The following is a 10,527-nucleotide window of genomic DNA, read 5'->3' as shown; positions in this document are numbered from 1 at the left end:
AAGTATACATTCAAGACAATAAATAGAATATACTCAGAATTTCTAATTAAAATAAATTAAAATATATTTAAAAATCTTAAAAGTAAAAAAACAATAAAAAAATAAAAAATACAAAAAAAATTCTTTTCAAAACACTCCAACCTTTCCATGGTGAAAAGCGTGAGTAGGTACCCAACCGAAACCAATGGAGAATGCTCCTTGTTTTTTTTCATAAAAATCGAGATATCACTAATTTTCGTGGAAATTATCACTCATAGAACAAAATATCTTGCACAAAAATATGTATTTTTGTACGATCTACAATTTTTATTAAAAACATTTTGCGAGATTTTGCATATTGGCTGAGAAAAATGCAAAAAACCATATTTTTATGGTTTTTTCGCAATTTCACCGTGAAAATTGCTGAGTCGCCAATTTTCACTATCATTTTGTAATCAGCGCGTCAAAATACATAAGTATACGCAGTCTGAAGGAAATCGTCACGATCACCTATTCGGAACTGCACCCAAAAAGACACCTGAAACACAAAAAATTGGTCTTTCGCCTGTCAGATATTTACAAACGACCCACTTACGGTAGTCGTTTGTGGATATTTCTTAAGATGTTTTTAAGGTTATGATACTTCTATTATGCACCATTTTTGGCCCGACTGGGTCCCGGTGTGAACTCGGTCAGATCCCGGCCGGGCAATTAACAAAATAGTATCCCGGTTTGACCCGTTCAGATTCTGGCCAGAAACCTGCTTCTGGTCCGGTCAAACCGGGCTATTTCTACACGGGTAAAAGTAAAAAATAATAAATTTTACATATTTTTAAAAATATTATAAATTATTGAGTAAAAATAACTAATTTGATAGAAAAAGTAAACATTTATTTAAGTCATGCAATCTAAGTTATTATTTGTGTATCACCTTAAAAGTTGTCCTTTGCAATGTATCTAAGAGCATCATTTACAGTGGTTATTACGTCGTCGTATTTTTTTAAATAATCATAATGGCAATATTATTGAGATAGGTGTCAATAAGTTCATTGCCTATAATAGTTATAAAACAGTATTTTGAGACAGCCGGAAAAACGGTCGTTGTCAGTTTATCACCATACATAATAAATGTGATTCCTGTCAAAAATTGTAAGTTTCTCACATTGTAAATGCGCTTTTTTTTGATAGCCTCATTTGCTATGAAGTTGTTCACAAATATGATAATAATATTGACTTAATGTTTATTTTAAAAAGCAGAACGTACTAACCATGGTCATTATCCTCTTTAAAAATTGTAATTTTAACCTTGAAAAAGGCCCAAAGATAGAGATAAAATTTAGGTATAATTTTATATGGGCCAGAGAAAGGGGATTTGTCTTATCAAGAAAATACAAAACCCTGGAATTATATTATAAATTATAAATCCAAAAAATGTACATAAAGCAATAATGTTCTAGAAGTTTAGAATTAATTAAACAACATATTAAAGAAAATGGTTTCTGTAAATGGTAAAGGGTTTCTCTTGCAATTATCTTTTATGTATCGACTACTACATACATTATGGAATCGAATTGGGTTGAGTCCATATAAAGAATCAGGTTTCAGTTCCTCTAAATATGAAATCAAGTTTATTTTGATAGATTTTGATTTTTTCACTTTTAATAACAAAAATAAGTAGAAGCAAGTCATTCTTCAACAAATAATAATATTTTATGAAATTCTTTGGAATATTTGAATAGTTACGGGAAAAAAAGAGCAGAGTACACTCATTGAGAAAAATTAGATATATTGCAGTACCCGTGCATAAACATCCCCGGTTGGCCCTACTTTAACAAGGTTTTTGATCGGATCCCGGCCGGGCTACATATTTCTCAAATTACCTAGTTTGGAGCCAGCCGGTTACTGACCGGGACAACTCTGGTTAGATCTTATGGTCGAGGGCCGATCGGACACTGTTCAGGAAATGTTACAATTTTTATAATTTTTTCTATTTTCAGACAATTTTCAATCCGTACATTTTCAATTTATCGCCATGTATAGCGCCTTCGGCGCCTGTAGACACGCAGTACTTTTCAGTTTCGCACCTCGGATTCCTGACTTAATTCCTACACGGGTAGATTCGAAACTTATTTCGTAATTTATAATTTAGTACATATGAGTTGCAACAAACATTAGAGTTCAGCAGTGACCTTATCTAGTGATTTAATACACTCGAGTCGCGGTACTGCGAAATTCAGTACTGCGAACTCCCGCTGTTGACTACGTTTTTCCCCCGATAGTGAGAACGACGCTATAGCCCCTTCACCCCCCACTACTCATGTCTACATTTGATGATTTCATCAAAAGTAAAATTCACTGTAATTTTAATTTTAATTCATAATCAAATACATTCGATACTTACGATGGAAGATTTTATATTTGTGATATCTTTACACGTTTCCTTCGCTCTATTTATTTTAATAATCTTAATAATAACGATTCAAATCGTCACTATAAATTTTCAGAATGCAAACAGTTGACATTTGAACATAGTAAATAATCGGAAGAGTGGGATTCTATCATGTGTTCTCACTATTGAGGGCGGACCTGCGCTAAATCTTCGTAGTGCCGTGACTCGAGTGTATCAATGTCAAAATATGGGCAGTATCGATATTTTTGAACCGATAAATCGATATTTGATAACGATACCTTCATGCTAGATATATCTGAATCGTAAATATCTAAAAAATATATACCCCATGCTCACTGTAACAAGTTTTGGCTTAAACGCATTTCCCAGGCGGAAATATTATATATTGTTTGTGCATAATGTATTTTGTATAGGCACTATATAAGAAATTATATATTTTTTATACATAATCGGGTATTTGCAATTTATATAATAGGAACATAATTTGTCTTTATATAATCACCTTCTTGGACAGAATTTAAGTATGTAATTAAGTAGCAATGACTCTAGTATAAATGGTCATGCGCCAGGTTGCTAAAAGCATCTTCTACAGGAATTCTCACAAAATTTAAAGATCGATGATAAGAATATCAACTTCAAATGTAATTGCGATGACGCTGGTATACCTGATCATGCACCAGGTTGCTAAAAGTATCGCCATCACAACTACATTTGAAGTTTATATTTTTATCATCAAATTTGAAATTTTATGAAAATTCATGTAAAAGAGGCTTTTAGCAACCTGATGCATGACCAGGTACACCAGCGTCATCGCAACTACACTTGAAGTTGATATTTTCATCATCAATCTTTAAACTTTGTGAGAATTCCTGTAGAAGATGCTTTTAGCAACCTGGCGCATGACCATTTATGCCAGAGTCATTGCCACTTAATTACATACTTACATCCTGTCCAAGAAAGTGATTATATAAAGAAAAATTATGGTAATATTATATAAATTGTAAATACCCGATTATGTATACAAAATATACAACTTTTTATATAGTGCTTATACATAATACATTATTTATAAACTATATATAATATTTCCGCCTGGGAGGGTACCATTGGATACCAGACGGCATACCTAACATTTTCTAATCTTTTGCGCTTCGCCTGGAACAAACTCGTCGGACACACTCATGTCCTCAATCCGAGGTTAATCTGCTAGTGTAAACGTTGCTATGATACCTTTAAAATTTAAATGGCTTTGTTCCACATCGCCATGGAGGTCAAGAGTGAGGCGCTTGTTTACGTGGTGATCCCCAGTAGGCCTAGTCAACTTGTTAACGCTGCATGCGTTTTTTTCTTTTTTTTTAATTATTAAAATAACTTATAATAATTTTCCACAAAACAGATTACATAAGCTTATCACCCTTTACTTTCGACTATTGAGAATCTTTTTCGTGCGTATGGATATTGCGATCTGATGGATTTATACAATTTTTAGAGTGATTCACCGTAGAATGTATGTAATGCATACGATCTATATCACAATACCCTTTGCAACAGTCATCTAACGTTAAAAATTATAGTAATAGCCAAATTATTCAGCACTCAGGTCAAATTTCAAATCGACGTCGTGAGCCAACCCCATCCCCACTATTAGTTAGTCTAGTTAGCCACACGAATAATTCCGTAACGGTACAGAGTTCTTGAATTTTAAGGTTTAAAAATGTTCTGAAATTTATTATATTTGAGTGCTGCTTTTATACGTATATTAGATGGCAAGCAATGTGTTTAACTTCTTAACAAAAAGCATAGTGAGGTGTTAAAACGGTTTTTATATGTCATTGACTAAAGCACGAAAATTTATGGACAACAGTGATAGCGGCGAAGTAACAATCTCGAGTATTCTTGAAGAATGGGGCTTTCCTTCTCTTATTCAAACATTTGAAGGTAAGTAATGTATAAAAATTGTTCCAGTATTTTTCTAACCTTTTAACTATTCAATTTTTATATTTCTATAAATGTAAATTAAAAAATAAGTATTGTATTGTATTGTACTAATAATTATTGTAGCTAAAGGAATAAGTGAATTGGATGATTAGTCAAAAATCTTGGTCGTTTATACTATTATTAATGATCATTTATCAAAGTATCTTCGCACCGTTATCAAAATAAATTTATATTTTTTCTCAAGTTGTTTGCAGAAGTTATACTTTGAATTTCCCACATTAACAAAACAGTGTGAAATTTGTATGAAAAGTAATAGAAAGAACAACAATATTTTTTAATAAAATAAAACAGTCTTAACGTAACTTAATAAAGTTCTTTGTCACTTTTACTTATTTTTTGTAAACATGTAACCCAGGTAATTTGTATCAAAAGAAAAAAATGTTGATATAATAACTAATCTCCAATGTTATTTCAATAAAATAACTTTTTTAACGTAGCAATTTATTTCATTTTCAACAAACTTTTATGGTTATTTTAATAAAATGGGCTTTATAACCGAAATAAATAACTTTGTTAGCTTAGCAATTCATCTTCTTTTTAACGAATTTTTATTGTGATTTCGACAAGATTGGCTTTATTATCAAAACAAATAACTTTGTCACAATAACAAAGATTTCCGTGACAACGTCAACTTAGTATATTTCACTCATTTTTTTTTTTTGAGTAAAATTTTTACAAATTTATTTTGTTGAGATATTAATTTTTACATTCTCATTCATGAGAGTGTCATTTAATCGTCTAAATTTTCGATCTCGAGTTTTTAACGGATCTTTACTTTTCAGTATGCACGAAATCCGAAAATCATACAATTTGGTCGGTGTCCGGCTGTCTGTCTGTATGTCTGTCTGTATGCCTGTATGTATCGTTACCTGAATGCTGTAGACACGCTAACTTTTGAAGGAACTGTCCAATTAAGTCCGCATTTCAAACACTTCTGCAGGTCCCCGAAATAAAGGTTATGTTCGTTAATCAGACATTTCCAACTAAAATTAACAAATTGAAAGCATTTTCAAAATTTTCGAATTTTTTTTCTTAAAATTTTAGAAATTGTTGTCAAAATTTTTTATAGATGGGTAAAAGACTTTTAAATTATCTAAATAGAATTATCGATTTTGATGAAAATTAGAAAAGTTAAATACTTTTAAAAAATTTGGAAAATTTCAAAAAATAGAGAAAAATTATTTTTTCACAGATTCAAAAATTGCTTTGAAAATTTTCACAAGACACTAAATATATTTGAAAACTATTCTAGCCGAATTTTTCAATTAGCCCACAATTAAAAAAAATTAGAGCATTTTCAAAATTTTCAAAATTTAAAAATTTTTCTCAAAATTTCTTATACTATAGATGGGTAAAAGACTTGCAAATTATTCAAATCAAATGTTTAATTTTGATGAAAATTATAAAAGTTATATACTTTTCAAAGATTTGAAAATTTTTAAAAAATAGAACAAATTATTTTTTACATAGATCAGAAAATTTCATTCAAAATTTTCACTATATGCCAAATATATTTCAAAACTATTCCAGCCAAATTTTCGATTAGCCCACAATTTAAAGAATTAGAGCATTTTCAAAATTTTCAAAGTATAGACAATTTTGTCAACGTTTCTTATATATGGGTAGAAGACCTGCAAATTATCAAAGTAAAATTTTCAAATTCGATGAATATCATAAAATTATATACTTTTGAAAATCTTGAAAATGTTCAGAAAAATAGAAAAAATATTTTTTTAAAAAAGATTAGGAAATTTCACTTAAATTCATCACCATATATCAAATATATTTAGAAACGATGTCAGTTAAATTTTTCGATTAGACACAAATTCAAAAAGTTTGAGATCTTTCAAAATTTCAATAAAATTTTTTGGATTTTTAGAAATTTTTGTCAAATTGTCCGGTACGCGTCAAAAAGACTAGCAAATTATTTTTATGACATTTTTAGATTCGATAAAACTTCAAAAAGTAATATGTTTTTCAACATTTTGAAAATTTTCAAATAAAGGAAAAAAATTTTTTTGTTAATGGGTTAAGAAATATCAATCCAAATTTATGCTAGATATAAAATATGTTTTTCGAAACTATTATCATGAAATTTCTTAAATGGATAAAAGTTCCAAAAGTTAGATCATTATCAAAAATATGCAATTTTGGTTTTTTAAGAGATCTATAAGTTTAAAGCGTTGTTTTTAGTACATTTTAATATGATTTTAAAATTATCTTGATGAATTTTTTCAATTGAACACGAGTTATAGAGAGCGAAGCGCGAATTTCCTAATCAGAGTATAATAGTCAAAGCTGTAGGTGCTTTGAAAACCTTCCTTGAGAACAATTCCAAAAAAATTTCAGTTGTAATTCCTCAGAAGTTTAAATCACAGTTTTCGATTTAATTTATAGTACTAACGATATTTGAGAACATTTAATTAAAGTGTACGCATGGAACGTACGAAACCGATCGTCAAGCGCGAGAGCGTACCCGCGCGACGTAGGCGCGCTCCAACTTGGCGCGAAACGCCGCGCGCTTGTTCTTTCCAAAACATAGTTCACAGAATTTTTTGCGGTGACACATCTTGCCCAGCCTGGTTCTATAATGAAAATATGTCTCCTGATTGGTTCTCAAAATGTAGTATTAATACCATACAAAAATTTCTTAAAGTAACGTGGACATACCCATGTAGAAATTCCACTCGGGGTTTAGCAGGGCCCTGGATAGATTTCCCTATTTCTAATCGGGCGCTCGTCGGGAAAAATGGAGAGGGCCTGACTAGTTCTGCAACGCGGTTTAAGCCAGGTTCTAGCTAGAACTTCTGAGGAGGCCCTAACGAGAGTGTCCTTTTATCATTATATTAAAAATAAAATTTCTAACGCTATGAAGTATCGAACACCTACATCTATACCTAAATGTATCACCTAGTAGTCGGGAGTCTTAACCATTGCGCTAAATCTTCAAGTTGGTAGTCGATGAAAAAGCCATACTTATAAGCTACACATCAAAAAATGTTGAACTCTCTTTTTCTAATTCAATATTTATTATTATACGACAATATGTACACGTAAAATATACGAACTGTTAACAGAAATATCAATAAAATAATTTTGAAATAAATATTTCGTTTTTTCCCGTTGTAGACTACTTTAAAACTTTTTACAATAATAGGAAATGTAATTTTTTCGGAACATTTACAGTTTTTATAAGGACGGAATTTTTCTCTTAAAAAAAAACAGGATTACATAGATTTGCCATACCTATACGAGGCACGAAATTCTTAACTAGAAACTGATAGGGCATCCATTAGTTTTTTCTACACTAGATATTCTGATAAAGGCCCCAACCAATTTTTGCTGTGCTAGATATTTCGATAGGGGCCCCAACCAATTTTTTCTAGACTAGATATTATGATAGGGATCCCATCGGCACCCAACTTCAAATAAGGAAAAATGGGGAAATTTCTGCACAAGTATATCGATATCTAAACATATATCTCGCTTTTACTGATTTTTTGGTAATTAGGGAGAAATTGAATTTTAAGTAGTGATATATCACTGATCAAGGGTGAGATTTTCACTGAAGTAATACTAGTTACTCACTTCTGGCCCTTTCATTCATTGAATTTTACTGATTCGGTTTAGGCGGATACAAAATAATGGCTTCAAGATCACAATAATAGAGAAAGAAAAGTCGATGCTTTTTAAGTGTTTCGCATTTATGCCGGGGAATATCGATCAAAGTCCATACCTCGGACAAAGCGTTCCCCTTGACGGCACCAAACAAGGGGCGTCAGTCGTTGCCATGAAGGCAAAATCGGGACTCGTGGGTGAATAAAACAGTACCCCACTGCCTCAAGGTCCATTTCAGGTGTTCGTCGGCGTACCTTAAACAGGCTTGACAATGCCCTCGTTTTAACATCGGTACACGATTTGGATGGCTTGAATTCAAGCCACTTTCACAAAGACGGTTCCTTACCGTTCCAGCGGAGATGTTCTGGGCTTTTCGTCGTCTTCCTCGTTGTCGTTGTTGTTGTCGTCGATCCGCGAAATGCTGCGCAACGACGTTCATGTGAACAAAGTTTTATGGCGAAATGTCGAATGATCGCTCGATCGTCCCGAGGAGTAGTCACTCGATGGCGACTTTGCCCTGGCCGTCGATTGTATCCAGCGTTTTCGAGGTACCGTGCATAAAATCGGGATACTACGGAGTAGGTAACGCCCACACGATTACCAACTTCACGACGGGTTTATCCCTCTTCAACAAGAGTCAATAAAAACGCAACTTCCGGCTCTGACAAGTGACGCCTTGGCATGATGAAAAGTTAGAATGAAATAAAAATTTCAAAGAAGAAAAAGGGTCAAAACGCGATTTGGGTCATCAACTTTCATTTTATTTCAATTAAAAATAGATTATCGAAAACATCAGACAAACAGAAAGACACGCTTCTACACATATTCCTATTCACACACGTAAACCCGCGCGTGCACGGACGCACCTACACACGCGAGGGCGCCCACACCGAAAAACAGAGAGAGAGAGAGAGGCAGAAAAACAATAAGCCACACGCGCACAGAAGCGTAACTCCGACCGTATAACCTCCACGTGTTACGCTTTGGGTAATGCTAATGCCGGCGGTAGTGATAATAAATTTTTTTTTAAGAGTTGGAAGCCTTTAAAAAAATGTTGAACACATTTTTTTTGTAAATTTCAGCGGTATTTGTGAAAAAATAGGGAAAAATCTCGACATTTTTTAAATTTCATTTTAGATATTATTAAGACATGTTCAAGCGCAAAAAAGGTCACCCTTCAATTTCTTCAACAGTTTGACCGTTTGCAACGTGGAAACGGTTCATTAGATCGAAATGTAATTTCGCGGATTTTTTGGGGGTTATTCAACTGTAAAAAGCACACTCGACATTAGTTATTTCATGAAGATATGAAATTTAGCCGTTGATGTTCTGAAAAACCATAATTTTTTTTTCCCTGTTATTAGAAACTTATGTAATGGATAAAAAAGAAATTTTTTATTCAAGATCGTGGAAGGAACTTGTGAGTAATGTATTTCAGTCTTAAGAACAGTCCTGAAATTTTCTGTGCGACCATTGGTTACTGAGATATCATCAATCAAAAATACATGGGTCCTTTTTTATTTAAAGTTCGAGAACTCAGTGAAAAATGATCGTGCTGAGGTTTTAAAAAAAAGAAATTGAAGTTGAATAAATAAGCTATCCGATTCATACCACAGCTAAGTTGGAAAAAATGTACAAGTCATAAAGGGGAACCATTTTTAGGCATGAATTACTGTTAATATTTTGAGACGGTTTTGAGAAAAATGAGATTTTTATTCGTTAAAAATAAAAAAATCGTTTTTATCGAAAATACGTATTGCAATTTTTTTCTTTTATAGCTTAAAATAACCGAGGTGTATTCCCAAAAAATGTACACAAGAGAAACTGTATGTGCACCTTAAACTATCCGTGAAAATACAGAATACCTCAGCAGTTAGGGTTAAAGAAGAGGTAATTGTGGTAAACAGAAGAGAGACGGAAACTGGGTCAAGGTTTAAGAGATAGCAAAATAGGAGGGTGGGCATTGGATTGGGGGTACAATTGGAAGTGGGATAAGAAGTAAGAGGAGGAGAAGAAATTAAAGTAGTTGAGAGAAGGACGGCGGGATCTTAGGGGGAATAGGTAGTAGGGTAGTGGCTTAGAGCAGTGATCCCTTGAAAATTTAACAATTTTGTTGAAAATTCGTTTTTTTGTCTTGTTCAATTCAATTTTTTAGCACAGTTTTTATCTGGAAATTGTACTATTTCATTTTTGTTTGAAACTTTATCCTGTTCATTTTATTAGTTAAAACACCAATTATTTGATAGAAAATTAATTTATTTTGTTGAAAAGTAAACTTTTGGGTTAAAAATTGATTTATTGTGTTAATTAGATTTTTTCCTAAAATTAAAAAAACTGCAAAATAAAAAAATTGCCTTAAAATTGTCCTGATTCCTTTTTTTTTTTAATTTTTAAAATCTTTTCAAATACACACTTAAAACTAATTTTTCAAACTAAAAAATCATTTTCAATTTTCTTAGCAATCAAAACAATTTTTGTTATTCTTTTTGAATATTTTACAATTCTCAAAAGCTTTTTTTTTA

Source organism: Belonocnema kinseyi, chromosome 9 (assembly GCF_010883055.1).
Source record: "Belonocnema kinseyi isolate 2016_QV_RU_SX_M_011 chromosome 9, B_treatae_v1, whole genome shotgun sequence".
In the NCBI taxonomy this organism is placed as follows: domain Eukaryota; kingdom Metazoa; phylum Arthropoda; class Insecta; order Hymenoptera; family Cynipidae; genus Belonocnema; species Belonocnema kinseyi.
Note: the sequence above shows the minus strand (reverse complement) of the source record.